Consider the following 20,004-nt stretch of genomic DNA (forward strand, 5'->3'; position numbering starts at 1 on the left):
GCAGATGACATGATCTTATATGTAGAAAATCCTAACAATTCCCCAAAAAACTGTTAGATCTAATAAATGAATTCAGTAATGTTGCAGGTTACAAAATCAGCATACAAAAATCACTTGTGTTTCTATACACTAACAATGAAATATCCAAAAAGAAAATCAAGAAAACAGTCTCATTTATATTAGCATCAAAAAGAATAATATACTTAGGAGTAAACTTAATCTAACAACTGAAATACTTGTATGGTGAAAACTACAAAACATTGATGAAAAAAAATTTTAAAGACAAATGAGTGGAAAGACATTCCATGTCCACAGATTGGAAGAATTAATATACACAGCTTTTTGTATGTCCATCATTTTATTTTTCAGTTATTCACCCAGAGTGTTCACTGAGAATATAGAGACTGATTTTTATATATTGAGCTTATATCCTGCAACCTTAATAAATTTACTAATTATTTCTTGTAGTATCTCTGTAGATTTTTAAAGGTTTTCTACATACAAGTCATGTCATCTGTGAAAGATAGTTTTACTTTTTCCTTTACAATTTGTGTGAAATTTCTTTCTTTTTCTTATTGCATTGGTTAGGACCCAAGTACAATATTCCATAGTAGTGAAACTGGACATTGTTTTGTTCCTAATCTTATTTAAGTAGGATGTTAATTGTAGGTTTTATAAATGCTTTTCTAAAATTAGATTGAGGAAGACTTGTTATATTCCCAGCTTTAAGAAAAATCCTAGAGATTATATGTTTTTAAAAATTATGCCAGGGTATTGAATTTTAGCAAATGCTTTTTCTGCATCTATTGAGAGAATCATATAGTTTTTCTCTTATACTCTGTTAATTTGGTGAATTATATTGATTATTTTTTGATCGGTAAACAAACCTTGCATTCCTGGGACAAATCTCACTTGGTCATGGTATCTTATTCTTTTTATACATTGCTGTTGGATCTGATTTGCTAATATTCTCTTAAGGATTTTTTTTTTCTTTTGTAAAATATTTTTCAGGATTCAGTATCAGGTTCTGCTTACTTTATGAAATAAAAAAGGGAGTGTTTCGTCCTCCTCAACATTTCTAAAAGTGTGTAAGGTTGGCATTATGATTCCTTAAATGCTTGACATAATTTACTAGTGAAGCCATGTGGCAGTGGAGTTTTCTTTGGTGTGTTTTTTTTAAATCACTAATTCAATTTTTAAAATAGATTTAGAACTATTTAGATTTTCTACTTTTTCTTGTGTCAGTTTTGAAAAATAGTATTTTTTCAAGGGATTATCCCTTTCATATCAGTTGTCAAATTACTGACATTAAAGTGCTCATAATATTCCTATTTTCCTTTTAATTTTTGAAAAGATCCATAATGATAACACTTCTTTCATTCCTGATAATTTGTATCCTCTCTTTTTCCTTTCATCAGATTTGCTAGAGATTCATCAATTTTATTAATCTTGTCAAAGTGTCTAATTATGACTGTTAATTTTCTCTATTGTTTATTCATTTTCTTATTCTTTGATTTTCACTCTTATTTTCATTATTTACTTTTTTCTACTTTGTATTTATTTTGCTCTTCATCAAGCTTCTCAATATGGAAGCTTAAATTATTGGCTTTATATCTTCTTTTCAAATATAGGTATTGAAAGCTGTAAATTTCTATCTAAGCATTGCTTTAACTGCATCCCACAAATTTTGATGTTTTGTGTTTTTATTACCATTCAGTCCAAAATATGTCTAATTTCCCTTTGATATCTTCTCTGTGCATGAGTTAAAACACTTGTGTTTTTAGACTTGTGTTGTTTAACTACAAAATATTTGGAGATCTCCTAAATATCGTAGTGTTATTGATTTTAAACCTATTATTGTGGTCAAATAATATACTTTGTACGATTTCAATCCATAGAAGTATCTTGAGAGTTATTCTGAGAGTTATTTGTGGTCTATTTATGTGTTTATTTCATGTCCATTTGGAAAGAAGCTTTCAAGAAGGTGCCAGTGTTCTATAAATATCAAATTGTTTTTTAAATTTTGTGCATTATTATTAATATTTTGTGTACTCATTCTATAAATTACTGAGATGTTAAAATCCTAAACTATGACTTTGGATTTCTCTATTTCTCCCTTTAGTTCTGTCATTCTGCTTCATGTACATTAATGCTTCATTATTAGGTGTATAGACATTCATGATAGTTACGTTATTTTGTTGAATTTACCTTTTATCATTATGAAGTGGCTGTCTTTATCTTCAATAATAATCTTTGTCTCGAAGACTTTCTCTGTTATTGATATAGCCACATGGTATATGTTTTCCATCCTTTTATTTTTAACCAGTCTATGTCTTTTTGTTTAAAGTGTCTTTTATAAATGGCTGTAGTTAAGTCTTGATTTCTTATAGAGTCTGACAATCTCTGCTTTTAAATTAGAGCAGTTAGTTGACTTACATTTAATACAATTATTGATATGATTGAGTTTAGGTCTAGCATTTTGGTATTTGTTTTCTGTTTGACCCATCTGTCTGTTTTTCCTCTGTTCCCCTTTTCTGTATTCTTTTAGGTGAATTAAATATTTTAATGTATCATTTTAATATCTCCTCTGTTGACTTTTTAAATATACCTATATTTGTAATTTTTAGTGATTTATCTAGAGATTACCCTATGAATCATTTATTTATGAACATACACTTTCAAATAACAATATACTATTTCATGAACAAAGTTAAGAACTCTACAACAATATCATGGCATTTATCTCACCCCCATCCCTCTATACTCCTGTTATCATATATTTTACTGATATGTATGCTGTAAACTCTGTAATTCAATTGTTATAATTTTTGTTTTAAACAATATTAATAGTCTTTTAAAGAGTTAATAACTTTCGCATTTGGATCTTTTTTATAGTTTCCACCTCTCTGCTAATATTCTCCTTTTATTCTGTTTATTTTACAGTCACTATCTAGATATTCTAACATCTGGGCCATCTCTGGGTCTTCTTCTATTTACTCTTCCTCTCTTAACCCTATCACATTTTCTTGCTATCAGTTCTTTCCTTATGTTGGATATTGTGTGTAAAAGATCAGTAGAGACTGAAGTAAATAATATTTACCCACAGAAAAGTTTATGGTCCCTCTAATGTGAGGGTCTGAGACAATTAAAGCTGTATTTGAGCAAGTTATGGGCTTTGTTGCAGCTTCAGTTTGATCCAGTTCACCACCGGCTTCAAATATTTTGAGAAGGTATCAGGATTTCTCCCTTCATCAGGGCTGGGTCTCTGAGCACCCGTGAGACTAAAGAGGTCTGAAAGCCCTGTTGTCAGCTTTCTGAACCATGGAAGGTCTCTCTCTGCTTTGTTGCTAGCTGCCAGCTTTGGGTTTTAGGTCCTGTCCGCAGGTTTCTGCAACTTGGGAAACCAGCCCTGCTCCACGTGGTGGAGGCACGGTGTCCTTGAAGGGATTGCTCTCAGCTCTCTGTCCTGTTCCCAGTCTCCAGTAGGTCTTGCACTTGGGGAAGATCCTGCGTGCCTCAAGGGTATTCTCTCAGCTCTCCTGCTTTGTCCTTAGCCTTTGGTCTATAACTCTGCGTACTTCATGGAGAACTATATGAGAGCTTTGGCAGGTGGGTGGGTATAGACTCGCTCTGTGGCTACGGCTTTTTGGGATTCTAATCTGTCACATTAGCTCACAAACAGCCATTAAATGTTGTTACAAGTTTGGCTGATAGCTCTTCACCCAAGTTTATGGCAGATTCCTCCCCTTGCTGCCACTTTTTCATGGATCGAAGCAGCCATGGATATCTTCGATCCTAGGAAGAGCTGGTCGCTTCTGGAATTTAGTTTATTTAGGTTTCTTTACATACTGAGCTCTCTGATGGTTTTAAAAATCATGATACAAAAGAAAAACAAACAAGAAATCATGGTTTAGCTCATTCTCATTGCTAGGGCAGGCTCCACAGTCACTCGTGACTCTCTACATCCTAACCAGAAACAGAAGCCCCAGAGGTATTATTTTTAAAATTTATGCTAATTTAACAAAGGGAATGGTAACTTGTTGTTTTAATTTATATTCTCTGGGAACTGAACATCTCAAATCATTGTTTTCTAGTTACATGGCATCTTTTGTAAGTACCTTTTGCCCTTCTATCTCTGAGTCTTAATTTTTTTCTGACCAGTACGAGGTCTTAAACACCAAATATAATGCCTCCTTGCTACATTTGCTGCAATATGTTTTGGTTGATGTTTGCTTTTCTGCTTTATACTTTTTGTAGTCCAACTTACAGATCTTACTCTTTTATATTCCTTGTATTGCTTCTAAGCCTATAAAGTTACCTTTCCTCTAGAGGTTGGCAAAATATTCAGTTCTATTTTTCTGAGATTTTGATGTTAAACAAAAACACATTTAACTCTTCCACTCAATTGGAATTTATTTTAGCACATAACATAAAGTGAGGTTCTAAAATTACTGTTTCTCCAAATTGCTGGATAATTGTCCCAACAACATTTATTGGGTAATCCTTTCATCCCCTCATGGAGCTGTAATGAATCTTACATCTTTGTACATAATTGGGTCCATTTCAGTGCCATCTGTTCAATTACAGTGATCTCTCAGTCTGGTCCTGGGCAGATAGAGATGAATGTTTGAAACTGCAAAGCTACAATGTTAACTGTGGACTTGATATGTCCTCGTCAGGGACCAAGAGCCACTTTCTGTCAGAAAGCACCCGGAGACAGTTATATAACTTTCATTTGTTTACTTATTTGCTTGTTTAATTCTTAAATCCCCTCCAAGTTAAAGCTCTTTGAGGACTGTGATTGGCTTAGACAATGTTTAACTTTATCTGAGACTTATTCTCCTGGAAAACAGCAATGGAAATGGTGTACAGCAAAGAATCACCCTCACAAATATGACTTAGATGAGATTCGGGTATGACCCCCTTGTTTTCCTATGACAAGGGCAGACACAGGCCCTCCAAATCCCAGTTCTTTGTCTCATAAAGGATTAGCTGAACTGTTTGTTCCCACTGATGTACCTGGACAAAATACTTGCTGACTTGCTAACTTGTCTTGGCCAATTTATTTAGCACTCCCAACCCCCTGAACTTCGACCCATGCGCAGCCCGAACCAGCACTGGAGGCACTGGGAACTCCTTCACAGCCCTCCTGAAAATAGGCTGACTCCAGGGCTTCCCGGGTGGCACAGTGGTTGAGAGTCCGCCTGCCGATGCAGGGGACATGGGTTCGTGCCCCGGTCTGGGAAGATCCCACATGCCGCGGAGCGGCTGGACCCGTGAGCCATGGCCGCTGGGCCTGCACGTCCGGAGCCTGTGCTCGGCAACGGGAGAGGCCACAGCAGTGAGAGGCCCGTGTACCAAAAAAAAAAAAAAAAAAAAGGCTGACTCCAGAGAAAAGCCATCCCTCAACCACTGTCTGATGCAGCCCCCTGCTTTCCTACTCTGCGACGCCCAGTTCTTTACTCCTCCTATAAAAGTAAAGCCCTTTTCTGCTTGACTTAGAATCTCAAAGATGTTCAGGTCAGAACATTCTTTCTGTTATCATGGTCTCCCTTCACTTATTGCAACATTCTCTTTCACTTCATGTTATTATTTCCTACTTGAGAAGAGAGAATCTAGTTTGACTATCTCTTGACTTGAGATATCAACTCCCCACTGTAGCCCCAGTGTCTAAACAATTCCCGTAGCAGAGGAGGTGATTAATCAGGTTCAACTAATGGTTCAAGCTATTTTTTTTTAATTATAAGAATAATACATAGGGCTTCCCTGGTGGCGCAGTGGTTGAAAGTCCGCCTGATGATGCAGGGGACACAGGTTTGTGCCCCGGTCCGGGAGGATCCCACATGCCGCAGAGCGGCTGGGCCCGTGAGCCATGGCTGCTGAGCCTGCGCATCCGGAGCCTGTGCTCTGTGGCAAGAGAGGCCACAACAGTGGGAGGCCCGCGTACCGCAAAAAAAAAAAAAAAAAAGAATAATACATAATCATCAAAAGAAAAAAATCGAACTGTCAGAATGCTATGAAATAAAATATAAAATCTCCCTTCTCTTCACGTTCTATCCTTTAGAAGTTTCCGCTGTTTATATCTTTCAGGACATTTTCTGTGCTTATGTGAAAAAATATATGTATATATAATAAATGACAGTATTTATATCTAATATTCTTCAACTTTCTGGATTCAGTTAGCATTCAGTACATCAGTATATCTTGGGTGTTTTTTCCGTATCAGTGTATATGGAGTTACATCTTTCTGTCTAACAACAGCATAGTATTCCATTAGAGATGTACCATAATTTATCTATTTTGTTCCAGGTATTTGATATTACAAACAACACTGTTGTAAATACCCTTATATATGCGTAAGGAAAAATTTTAAATTTAAGAATTCAAAATTTTGGTAGATTACCAAATTGTCCTTCAAATTTACATTTCCACCAAAGAAGAATGAGAACATTTTTTTTTTTCTAAATGGGGTTATTATTGGACTTTGCCTAGATTATAGATGAAAAGTTGACTTTTGCTACTAATACAGTTTACATTTCTTTCACTGTGTGAGATTGAATATCTTTTCACATGGTTGTTGGCCTTTCTAAAATTGAGTTTTTCTTTTCTTACTGATTTTAAAGAATTCTTTTTATATCGAGTAATTTAGTTTGTCATATATCTTGCAAGTAATTCACCCATTTGTCTTTTGACATTGTAAATGCTTTTCTTGCCATAGAAAATGTTCCTATTTTTATATAGTCTATTATTATTTTCTTGTTATAGCTTCTGCATCACTTTCAATTCAACGTATACGCCTATCACAGTTTACGTAAAGCCAACATCTATGAACATTTGTTTTCCATTTTTAAATTATTTTAAACAATATTTGCAGATGCATATTTATATTCATTGTTAACTGTTTCCTTTGAGTAAATTCCTAGAAGTGTTATTTTGGAGTCAAAAGGTGTGAACATTTTAAACATTGAATAGGTGTTGCCGAATCGAGGCCACTGATTTTCACCCTCTTTTGGGTTCAGTGATCTGCCCCATCAGGAGAAATGCCTCTTTTCACCCAGAAGAGTTAGAGGCTGGAAATGAAAAGGGATGACGAGCAGGAACACAAGGGTCCAGGATAAAACCACCTTTTAAGAAGACATTCTAAGGAACTTCAGCACATGTGCAAATTCAAGTTAGCATTTTTATCACTTAGCTTTTACTCCTTCTGTCACAGTTTGCTGGAGGGGTTTGTTGGTTTCTCCTGAGCTTTGGGGGTGGGGATGGGGACTCATTAGAACTCTGCCTAATAGTTAGGTTTGCATGCAATGATGGTGACATGTATCAGCAAGCGAGAAGGGACCCCTTTCTCTCCATTTTGCTGCTGCATATGAACTCATGGTCAGTACAGTTGACATATCTCCTCATGCTGCGGAGCAACTATGCCTGTGCGCCACAGCTACTGAGCCTGCACTCTAGAGCCCACGTGTCACAACTCCTGAAGTCCGTGCACCTAGAGCCCGTGCTCTGCCACAGGAGAAGCCACCACAATAAGAAGCCTGCGTGCCGCAACAAAGAGTAGCCGCCGCTCGCCGCAACTACAGAAAGCCTGCGCGCAGCAACGAAGACCCAACGCAGCCAAAAAAGAAAACAACAACAACAAAAAAACTAGATTGGAGCAAGGGGCACGTTTTATGTACTTGTGAATAATGAATTTGGACTAAATTGGATTTCTCTCTTTTAAATGTAAATGAAAGGAGAATTTACAAATTCTGACTGTTGCTGCTAATTCTACCAAAGGTAAATTGCACACTGCCTTGCATACTTACAGACAAGTAGGAAGCTTGAATTTCTCTGTTTTCAAAACTAAAACTGGTTTTGGCGCTTTAGTTAAAATGACAAGATGGCTGATTTGCTTGATGGTTCCTTTCTATGAATTCCAAAGAATTATATATAATCTTACACCCAGGAACTTGGTTTAACGGATCAATCTTCTGCATTAATTTCGCACTTCTATTTATGCCTCTGTCATCTTCGCCACAAGACTGTGAGCTCCCTGAGAGCAGGCGCACCTTGTGATGGAGAATGTGCCCTGCTCAGGCAGGTGCTGGGGAGACCTTTGTCAAATCCCTAAGTGTAGCCACATGTGACTTCCTCTGGAAGTCTTGCAGCTGCTGGTTGTTCAAAGCAGGGAGTTCTGATATGATCTGACATTGCAGAACCTTCTCCCTAAATAAGAACATTCATGTTACAGGAACTTTCTGCAGGGTGATGTAGCAGAGGCCATGAACTTTGTGGGGACAAAATCATTCGCTCTTCATACAGTAAAACCTTGAGGTGGTGACTCCTCTGCTTAGTTCCTGTGTGCTTTGGGGCAAGTTCCTTAACTTTTCAGTGCCCTGAAAAACTCACCACGGATTTTTGTCCTTGGTTTCCCTCAAGTGCGTGGCAGGTTCTCAGTCCCACGTGGGAGCAGTAGGTGCCCCCCTACCCTAGCCCTCCTTTAGGGTTTTGCAAACTTTCTCAACAGAGACATGCCAGTCTTGCTTTTGGAGCCTGTGTGAGGTATGAACGGACTCTTGTCAAGAGAATAGGACAGGAGGCTGATAGGGGTACGGGAGGGGGATCAGGGAAAAGAAAGCCTTAAGGATGAGACAGCTGGGCATAATCAGTATTCTTGGGTCAGCTGGGAAGCGGAAGCATTCCCAGTTAGGCATAAACCATTAGGACACCGCAGGTGGGGGAGGACACGATCTTACCAAAAATGCGGCTTGCTGAGAGCCAGGTTCCGTGCTCATCCGCCTTCCTTACCATTCTCTGTGCCCTCTTTGCTGATGGTCAGAACTTCTAGCTGAAGAGCTGGTGTTTAAGATCCCCGACCTTCCTCGGCATCGAGGCATGGTCTGAGGCTCAGAGGGGAGCGGACTGGGGTTCAGGAATCTCACTTCTGGTTTTCATTCTCAGAGCTGCTCCAGAGCTCCCAAGTGATGTGGCTGACTCCCTTGGCAAGACTGGCCTCAGTTTCCCTGGGATGAGCAAGTCGGAAGGTGAAGACCCAAGGTGAGTCACCATCTGCAAAAGGTCACAGATGGCAGACTTAAAACGTGCATTGAGAGGGAGAGGAAGCCAGAAAGCACAAAATTGGAGTTGGCGCATGAGAGAAAGAGATTAAACAGAAAAAAGTAGAATTGCCAGCAGCTTTGGATTTACCCAGCTGGAGTTTTTCCACTGGGCAAGGAAAGCTTAAGTAATCCAAATTCATTTCCAGTTAAAGGCAGAGCTCAGAGAGCAATCAGACAGGTGACCACAGCTGGTACCACATTTCCCCCGGAGATAAACTACTAACGCTAAACATAAGCCGTGCATGCTGGGAGAGGGGCTGTCTGGGATCAGCCGGCCCCAGGCACAACGCAGAAGCTGGAATGTTTCAATTATTCAGCACACCTACAGTAAATGCCTGCTCTGTGCTAGGCACTGAGCTTCCAGCGTGTGCCTGAGATACGCTCCCTGCCTTAGAGTCCCTCATAGCCTATAGTGGGAGATGCACAAAGAGAGTGTTGCAGGATCACGGGATAAGTAATCTGATGACAGTATCCAAAGTCACCCTGTAAAGAAGGAAGCAGGGAAAGGTGGATGGGGGTCGGGAGTTAGGAAAGACTTCCTGCAGATTGAGTATTGAGTATTGACTGAGTATGGAATGACAAATAGGCATTATCACGCCGACAAGGAGGGGAGGGAAAGGACTTTGGAGGCAGCTGGAATAGCAGGTGTGATGATGTGGTGGCAAGAGAGAGCTTGGGTGTACTCTGAGGAAATGCCAGCAGTCCTGTAAGGCTGCAGTGTGGGGGGCACCTGGGGATGTGCCTGAAGTGAGACCCCTGGGGCAGGATGGGGCCAGGCTATGCTAAGCAGTCTGGATTATATTTTGGAAGATGACGGGGAGTGACTGGAGGGTTTTGAGCAGAGTGTTGTGATCAGATTTCTGTTTTTAGAAGACTGTTCAGACAGCGTCGTGGGGGATTATTTGGGGGGAAGACTGGAGGAAGTGAGATCGTCTGCAAGATGATAGCAGTCGTCTAGGTGAATGTACCGTGGCCTGAACTATGGCTCTGGGTGGGAGGATGGAGAAAAGGAGATGGATTTGGGAGATCCTGAGGATAGAATCCATGGACTTGGTGACTGAGTGACTGTTTCAGTGTGGCTTGTCAAAAGAGTCAGGTTTCTCATACAACTCAAAAGTAAAAAGCAAACAACCCAATCAAAAAAATGGGCAGAAGACATAAACAGACATTTCTCCAAAGAAGACATACAGATGGCCAACAGGCACATGAAAAGATGCTCAGCATCACTAATTATTAGAGAAATGCAAATCAGAACTACAATGAGGTATCACCTCATACCAGTCAAAATGGCCATTATCAAAAAAATCTACAAATAAATGCTGGAGAGGGTGTGGAGAAAAGGAAACCCTCTCGCACTGTTGGTGGGAATGTAAACTGGTACAGCCACTATGGAGAACGGTACGGAGGTTCCTTAAAAAACTAAAAATAGAACTACGATATGATCCAGCAATCCCACTCCTGGGCATATATCCAAAAAAGATGAAAGCTCTAATTTGAAAAGATACATGTACCCCCAATGTTCATAGGGACATTATTTACAATAGCCAAGACATGGAAGCAACCTAAGTGTCCATCAACAGATGAAAGGATAAAGAAGATGTGATATATATCTACCATGGAATATTACTCAGCCATGAAAAAGAATGAAATAATGCCATTTTCAGCAACATGGATAGACCTAGAGATTAGCATACTAAGGGAAGTAAGTCAGAGAAAGACAAATATTATATGATATCACTTATATGTGGAATCTAAAAAATAGTACAAATGAACTTATTTACAAAACAAACAGACTCACAGACATAGAAAACAAATTTAAGGTTACCTAAGAAAAAGCAGGGGAAGGGATAAGTTAGGAGTTTGGGGTTAACAGGTACACACTACTATATATAAAAGAAACAACAAGGATTTATTGTGTAGCACCCAGAACTATATTCAGTATCTTGTAATAAACTGTAATGGAAAAAAAGAGTCCGATTGGCAACAGGGGGTGCCATCCTGGGAGATGGGGAGGAGAGGAGGACAAGGGAGGGGCCTTAGAATGCATAGAGGGGGCAAATCGAGAGGTGCCTGAAGGACATACAAATGTCAGGCAGTTTGGAGCCTCACCCGTTTTTCTTTTGCTGTTAACTCCCACTTTCTGAAGTGGGCACCACTGGGCTCCCACCCTCCTCTGTTCTAAGCAGTAGCACCCTTACAACTGTGTTTAGAGGATGGCCGGGTGGTGGTATTTGCGGATATCAATTTCATGGTGCAAGGGGGCTCACTTCTGCCAGCCTGATCTTTGAGAACTGAGTTGAGCGTCATTTGTGGGGGAGGATCAGGGAGAGGAAGGGAGGGACAAGTGGGGAGAATCCACGGAGGACAAAATGAAGGAGCTTAATGCCGTGCTCACCAGCAGCCGGCGCTGGTCTGGTTCACGGGAAGTCATTGGAGGATGGCGGAGGAATTAATTCTGAGGCTGTATCGGGCTGGGGCAGGGAGAACAGAACTCCTCTAACACACAGGTGGCAAGCTGGAGTCTGCCTGCAAAACCCAGAACACAGATGTGTTTTGTTCGGCTCTGGAATTGTTTTTCTAAATTAGTTGCCAGCATTTAAAAATCAAGAGACTTCACATAAAATTTGGATTTCAGACTTCTCTTGGAAAAATAAAATAAGACCCGCGTACAGGTGTTCCCACCGGGCAAAAATCAGCTGGAGCTGCCTTTCAGGTGGCCGTCCTTTTCTGTGTGCACCAGCCCCACCCTCCTCTTGTCTCCCCTGAGCCCGCTTTTCTCATCGATGGGACCGACCACCTTCCCTTAGCCAAGCAGACCAGGGGCCAGGGGCCCACTCCTTTCTTAACCTTCAAGACTGTTGGCAGTACGAAATGAATGTTTTCTCTCTCCCTCTCTTCGAAAAAGACTTTGGCCTAAACTGAGTGCCTACTCTGGGAACTGTCTCCCTTCTACCATCCTGCCTGTTGCCAGGCGCATGAATATAAAATATATACTCGGCCACTCTGGGTCAGGAGCCGCCCACTGGCCTCTGGACAGTAGACTGTAAAATTGCAACTGTGACGCATGTCACGGGAGAGAAGTATGTTAGAGTTCATGGCATAGTCCAGAAGGAGAGGGCACGTGTCTCTGAGATCTACTGGATGAGAAAGTATTAATGATGAGCACGTGGGAAGAAAGGCTGTTGAGGGTGGAGGGAGCAGCAAGGTGGAGAGATGCTAGGGCGCAAAGACATGGACGGATGAGCCAGGAGGCAACTGTACGAGCCCAGGAGAAAGATGCTAGCTTGGATTAGAGAAATGGCAGGGATATGTTTGAGGGAATTTTAGGAAGGAAATAGATAGCACTGAGGGATGGATTGGTGATAAGGAGAGGGCTGTGAAGTGATGTGTCCTTAGTTTCTGGTTTGTATAACTAGACAGAGAGTGGTGGCATTCACTGAGCTATGGAGCTGCGGGAAAGCATGAGCAAGGGAAGGTCACACGTTCATCCCTTCGGAGATTGAGGTGACTTGGAGACATTGCAGAGGAGCTGACAAATAGACAGTTGGATACACAGGTCTAGAACTCAGAGAAGCTTGGACTCTAAAGAGAGCTATCTGCTACGAATCTACTGGTCTTACGGTTGGCTGCCTACTGACCACTTTGCTTTCTCAGATCTGGACAGTTTCATTGTTCATTCATTCATGAATCCAGTACATGTTTATTAGATCCCTAATGTGTATCCACTCTGATAGGTGCCAGCTACATAGTGGTAAACAAACAGATGCTATTCCTCCCCTCAAGGAACCAAGCTGTGAGCTTTGCAGAAAGTGTGGCCATGATTGGATTCCCTCATCTCTAGTTTTGTTCGCGCCTCCTCACACCATTGGGGTTATTAACGGTGGGCTGGCAGGTCTCTGTATTTCCCTTTCTCTTGGACTGTGATGAACCATTTTGAAATGATTTACTCCTGTTTTAATGCTTCACAGCTACGTTTAGACAAGAGTTTCAAAACTGCCTGCCGTTGTTACTCTGATAGTGGTCTGCATAGTATATTTGTCTCTAGACGTTGGGTCTGAAGCTCTGAATGCTCTGAGGTGGGTCCCCAGACCTTGACTACCTTCCTGCTGATTAGAGCTGATCTCCCAGTCCCCGAAGGAAGTATTTCAGATACTGTGAAACTTGGCCTTTCTCAATACTCAGAGCCAGAAGAGACTGAATTAGTCATGAGCATTGATTTGTTCCTCAGTCTCCTTCTCTAGACTTTCAGTACCTTGAGGGAAGGACCATAGTATTCAACCTTGTATCTCTGGTTTCCAGTCCAGTCCCTGGTGTACCAGAGGCAGTGAATGAATATACATGCTGAGTGAATTAATGAACATAGGGCATCTTTGGATGACTGTCTTGTTCATTTAGTAACTTTTTATTTGACTTAAACTTGTATGTTTTTGCCTCATCTCCTTAACTTAAATTTGAGTTGCTCTCAGTAAGAACTTGGTTGTTCTGTGATGTTGAACCCCAGCAGATGCTCACTACAGATGTGTTGATTGATAGCTTAGAATTAGGAAGAGCTTGGTTCTAATCACTCTCCTTCCCCTGTGATGATCTCATCAGTGGTTTTCTCAATTTTGCCCGGCTTACAAGAGCAAGTCCAAGTTACTTCTTGAATACTTACCACCTCTCAAATTTTGGATGGAAGGACTCTTAAGCAGGGCAACTTTGAAGAGCTCTTTGGCTGCCACAAACTAAATTACTTTCTCTCCATCTCTTCCCGGTGTCTTAGGAGTTGCTATTATTATTATTTCACAATGGGAAGAGGACTGAAGCTCAAGGAAGTTAGTCAACTTGCCCAGAGTTGGGATTTGAATCCAAATGGTTCTGATCCAAAACCCACGCTCTAAGTCAAAGACTGTACCATTTCTGTAAACATCAGAATCACCGGGAGCCTAGGAACATTCCTGGCCTCTGTCACAGACTGTGCTGTGAGTTAGAGTCTGTGTTTTAACAAGCAAAGCACCTAGTGGGATTCTCATGTGGTGGCACTTGGGCACTGTGCCGTCATCCCCATGGGACACAGTCACCCAGGGGCTTAGACTGTGTCTCTGACAGTATCCATCACTGCCCCTTGGGGGCCAAGGGCTATGACATTTTTCTACTCTGTGTTTCCAGAAACCTGTGAGCCTGGAACAAAGCTATGCTGGCCGGCCTCCAATAGGGGCTCTAACATGAGTCCCTCCTATAAACCAGGAGGCGGTTAAGCACTGATAAGCAAGGGCTCCAATCACCCTGCATCAGCCCAATAAAGGAGATGATCTCTTCCTCTCCGTATCACCAGCTTGGAAATACAACAAGTGAGACGCAAAGAGGGCCAGGTAAAGAGAGTACACATCCACCCCCGGCGGGGCAGTGTAGAGGGACCATTCGGCGTGCTGGTAGTGGAGCAGCCCTCCCTAGAGCTCAGGGAAGAGGGAAGGAGGAGAGCCGACTAAGACCTAGTAGAGACCCAGGGTCCTGTCCCAGAGGGAGAACACACAGGGCCTCCTGGAGGGGAAGAGCTCAGATACTAGTGCTAAGCAGAGCTGGGCTCTCCACTTATTGGCTGTATCACTCAGGCCAGCTACTTACCTGTTCTAGCCTCAGTTTCCATATCTGTAAAATGAGAACACTAATCCCTACACTGCTGTGTGGTGCACAGATGAGAGATAACCAAGGACACCTTGCCTGGCACAGTGCCAACCCTCAACGGAAGGTACCCATTAGCAGGGGTCTGAGGTTTTCAAGGGCATGTCTGGGATAGAATCAGATAGAATTCAGCTTTACCCTCATCCTGCACTAAAATTCCTCCTTGGGAAACTCAGGGTGGGGGTGGGGGGTCCTGGCACCAACACGGACTCATCAAGTGGCATAAATATTTACAGAGTCAGGCAACCTCACCAAATGTCTTCCCTGTGCTTTGGCCCTGCACCCTTCTTTTAATCGTTGCTATCTAGAGTGTTCTGCAGAGAGGGGCTCAGCATTTAGAAAGATGAGATAGAGGGATCCAGGAGCTGGGAGCTTGGAAGAAGTTTTTAGCTGATGTGAAAGGTGCAAGACTGAACATGCTTTAGAGCCTGAAATTGAGTGACTGTTGTGATTTGCTTCAGAGCCTTTGATTTGCTGTTGGCATATTTTTAGGAGACCCTGGACTATTAAAGGATGTGCAGGCTGGGCCACCTGCCAAGGAAACCCTGGCTTGGCTCCTTCTGGAGCTTGCCAAGCTTTTGCTGCCCTACGTTGTAGCCTTGAAGCCAGGGGACATTCAAAGGCCCTGGGATATCCCTGGGAAAATAATGCCAAAAGCAGTAGCAACTCATATTTAGAAAGGCACTGTGATAAATGCACTGTTTATCTTTATAGCAGTCCTGTGATTTGAGTATCCCATAATGATTAAACACAGTAACTCTGAGAAGAAGAGTGCAGATGACTGAGTCCTGACTTTGACTCACTGTGTGAAATCACCAAGTTCTTAACCTCTCTAAGCCTCAGTTGGCTCACCTGGAAAATGGGAATAAACATATCTATCTCATAGGGTGATTTTGAGATATTCCAGATAAAGCCAATAGCCAATATCTAGCATATAGTGTAACCATCAACAGATACTAGGTATTGCTGTGTCCATGCTGTAGATGCAAACACCGAGGCCTCAGGACTTGTGTGCTGAATGTCACATAGGCAGGGAGCAGAGGAGCCAGAACTCGGGCTCAAGGATGTTTGACTGTATGCTTTTGTTCTTAATCCCTGGATATCCTGCCTGAGCTGAAAAATTCCTTCAGGAAGTTTTGCTCAACTCAAATGATAGGGAGGGCTGGGGTTCTTGTCACCCTGTACTCTGTAGAGGTGAGGACCTCCAGACAGGCAGACAGAGTCTAGAGGGCCTTGGGGCAGCCATGCCGGGCCAGGAGAGCGCTGCTGCTTAGGACGCCTGCATCCTGACGGTGTTGCATCCCCTTGCCCTGGGCTTCCTGGGTCAGCCCCCCAGAGAGGCCACATCTATGGTGTACTGCCTTCCTTCTGACTCGCTCCACAGCCATCGTCTCAGGAAAGAGAGCCAGAAAGGACGGGATTTATCCCATCCGTTTATTGGAGCGCAGACTTTCCTGTTTCAGGTGGCACCAACTGCCCTGCAAGGACGCACTTCCTCTCCGTCCTCCAGCCTACCCCTCTCCTTCCGCTGTCTCCTGTCTCCCTCTCTCAGGCTCTCACTCTCGCTCACTTTGAGAATTCCTGTGAAAGATCAAATAATTAGCAGCCTGGCGTTTTCGATGCCGTATCGTATTTTGATGCAGCAGTGGATGCAACTAGATCCGTGCTCCTCAAACTATCTGCGACGAAGGAACAGGGTTTTTCTTTGATAATTTCTTGCAGAATGATATTTTAAGACAATATGTATCTTTCTAAAAAAATGTATTCTTTAGAATACATTTCTGGGAAACTGAAACAAAGATAAAAATACAAGTCCCTTTTAAATTATTAGAATAAACACATTAAATTACTCTGCCAGATTGCTATAAAGGTTTCAGATGCTCTCGATTTCTGTACTTACCTCACTATGGACCAGTGACAAAAAATGTGCAGCTTAGTCCCGATACGCACTTTGGGTAGCCCTGGTCTAGATGACCTGCAGCGGGAGTGTGGACCCCCGTCCATAGATTACAGGTCTGTCTCATAGCCGGCAGTTTCAGCAGTGGACATGGCCTGAACTTTCAATGGCTGTCATTGTCAAGTGATGGTGGCCAAGATGATGCACAGGTGTGTGTAAGAGCTACGTCCCGTCCCCTGCAGCATGCAGTCCACACTACTGCGGCAGCTTCCATGGCAGCACCACGTGGAAAGGAGGCCCCAGGCTTGAGGCTGGTTGATAGACACTGCAGAGCTCCCATAAATAATTGTCTGAAGGTTTAGGCTCTGGGAGGAGGACTGAGAGGTAGCTTCTTATCTTTGTCTCTGATTGGCACATTGGAGGGTTATTTGGGGAGGGGAGCAGAGGGAGGCCATGGAACCGCTCCACACAAGCCTGCCTCTCAGGGACCTGAGAAGCATGATAGCATATCAGATCTTCTCTCCCCTTAACCTTGTCAGCCTGCCTTCCAGCTCAGACAGTTCCAGCAGTTGACAAGAGGAAGGGAGGATGATGGGAAATTCCTGCCATTCATATCTGCCAAGACTTTGACTCAAACATGCCCAAGAACAGGTCCCTGTTCATCTGTGAATCCTGCACTCACCTTGGTGCACGAGAGGGAGAGAGGGAGAGAGAGAGAGGGAGAGGGGGAGGGGGAGGGGAGGGGGAGGGGGAGGGGGAGGGGGAGGAGGGGCTTGTGGTGATGGGTAGGTATGTCTGCCTCCTTGGAGGTCATGCAGGCATCTGCTGGTTTGCCTACCTCCTCTTTTTACCTGTTCCATCTCCAAGCCCCAGATCCACTTTGCATAGCCCATTATTTTCCTATCTGAGAAGAGTTTCTAGCTCTCAGTGGATTTATAACATAACTGATGACTGACAGGTCCTAACTCAATTAGGCAAACACAGCTTAAGACTCACTCCTAAAGTGTCCCAGGTAGGGCTATTCAGAGTTCTGTCATTGCCGTTGGGCATTCCAAAATGCCTTAAGCTCTCAGGAACAAAAGACACAGCTCCCACCCAGGGGAAGAAATCTTTTTTTTGCGCTACGTGGGCCTCTCACTGTTGTGGCCTCTCCCGTTGCGGAGCACAGGCTCCGGACGCGCAGGCTCAGCGGCCCTGGCTCACGGGCCCAGCCGGGACACGAACCCGTGTCCCCTGCATCGGAAGGCAGACTCTCAACCACTGTGCCACCAGGGAAGCCCGGAAGAAATCTTTTGTTAGTCAAGGGTAAGGGTGGGATGCAGTAATGCCCTCTTTGCGTTCCAGCCAATGCTGGGAAGGTGGGTGGGCAGCAGGGGAAGAATGACAGGGCTTTTCACACCAAGGGAATGGCTGCCACCAGCCCCACGTAGCCCTGCTCAGAATGCCTTCCCTTTTTCCATCTTTATCCCCAAATAGCATTCCTTGCCATTTTTCCCCGGAAATCAAGAAATGCCAAGGATCAGGCAGGTGGGAGTCAAAGCTCTTGCCTACGGATGGTACAGAAAGAAATACTTTGGCCTTTCAAGTTTTCAAACCTGAAAAGGTCCAGGCCATGAGTATGATGCAGTCATTCCAATTGGGGTCTCCTGGGACGTGGCAGCCAGCTCAGTCTGCAAGCTACAGTTATTCCCAAGATGGTAGACTGGAGCAGTTAAGAGCAGGGCTTTGCCATCTGACAGAATTGGGCCTTGCTGTGTTAAAATACCTCTTTTCCTGGGGGCCTTCAAGTCTTTCTCTGACAGTCCCATTCATTCATCACCAGTAGTCCTGTGGTTTTGGCAAGTCAGCAAATATCACTATCATTTTTATTTTAAGACACGGGAGAGAAGCTTTTTCTTACCCTAGGAGCATCACCCCAAATCACCCCAGTCAAAGGTTAACCCTCCAGAAAACCTCCTCAGAAAGCCATCCCAAAGTGTGCCAAGCCCCAGGAGAGCTGGAGAGTCATCGCAGGTAGCTGGGAAGCCACTGCAGTTCCACAAACACCTTTGACATGTGATGGGAAGGTGCTCTGTGGACGTGGCCATGCAGCACAGATGCTGAATGATAATGACAAAGCCCGCGGGACCGAGCGGGACTCCCCATCTGCCGTGGCTTCCAGCCTAAAAACCGAAACCTGAAGGCTACTTCTGTATCCATTCGTATTGGGGGTGTGGGGTGTTCCGCATCTCTGTGCTCTCGGAACACGTTGTTTACTTGGGGGTTAGATTTGCAGAAAGGAGTGGAGGCCAGTTGAATTGATTTCTGAGTCGCTCCAAACCCACCTTCTCTTTCCTTGGTCCAACAGAAAGGTTATGCCTGTGTTCCTCGGTTTGCTTTTTTTCCCCTTTTATCCCCTCCAGCCCTGCTCTGGCCTGACCTGGAAGGGGCCTAGCCAGGAAATGGCCATACCTACCCTGGACCTTCCCTTATGGTACTGGGGCCAAGGTGGCTCTGCCCTGGGAGATCCCGTGGTCAAGAAAAACGTGAAAACGTTATACAGTGGGGAAACGGGGGCCCCTGTGCAAGTTGGGTCAAAGGGGATAGCAAGGTCCGGTCCAGGGGAAGGGGGGGCGTGTAAAGTGAGGGGGGAGATTGCCCCTTCCTCCCTGGCCCAGTCCCTCCCCTCCTCCCCACCTGGTTTCCCAGTCCCCACCCTTCCCCCATGCTCTCTTCTTTACCTGCCTTCCTGCTGTAAGTGGACTGGGGGTAGGTGGTCAGTGGCACCCACAGCCTCAGGTGAGACCCCTCAGGATGGGCTCACAGGCTGGGGGACCAGCTGCCCTCTGGGTTAGGGAGTTTCTTAGGCTATTTCTGCCCAGGAAGGGCACGGGGCAGGGACACCTTATTGGGAATTTTGCAGGGCACCATTCTCTACCTCCATTTTCTAGAGTGTCTTTACAGATAAAAACAATTCTTGTTCATCTTTATCATCAAAAAATGAATAGCAAGCACATTCACGTTCCCAATGACACCCTCCTTCTGCCTCCTTTTTGAGGAAAAATCGGCAAATGTAGAAAAGCCCAAATAAGGAAACAAAATATCCTGCTATCCCATTACTCAGAAATAACTACGGTTAGCATTTTGATGTAAATTATTTTACTCTTTTTCCCTCTGAAAAAATAGAACTTTTAAAAATTGAAGTATAGTTGATTTACAATGTTGTGTTAGTTTCAGGTGTACAGCAAAGTGATTTAGCTATCCATATATATATATTCTTTTTCAGATTCTTTTCTATTATAAAGTTATTACAAGATACTGAATATAGTCCCCTGTGCTATACAGTGGGTCCTTGTTGTTTATCTATTT

General features: G+C 43.4%; 1 long non-coding RNA gene across 1 annotated transcript in view; it reads left to right on the forward strand.

Moving 5' to 3' along the window:
• The window catches only part of LOC137228647 (uncharacterized), a 131,600-nt gene that overhangs the window by 49,474 nt on the left and 62,122 nt on the right, over positions 1-20,004 (forward strand). The window contains exon 2 of the long non-coding RNA XR_010945325.1: positions 8,941-9,036. This is a non-coding gene — a long non-coding RNA (uncharacterized lncRNA). The remainder of the gene's footprint in view (positions 1-8,940; positions 9,037-20,004) is intronic.

This window comes from Pseudorca crassidens, chromosome 8, assembly GCF_039906515.1.
Source record: "Pseudorca crassidens isolate mPseCra1 chromosome 8, mPseCra1.hap1, whole genome shotgun sequence".
NCBI lineage: Eukaryota > Metazoa > Chordata > Mammalia > Artiodactyla > Delphinidae > Pseudorca > Pseudorca crassidens.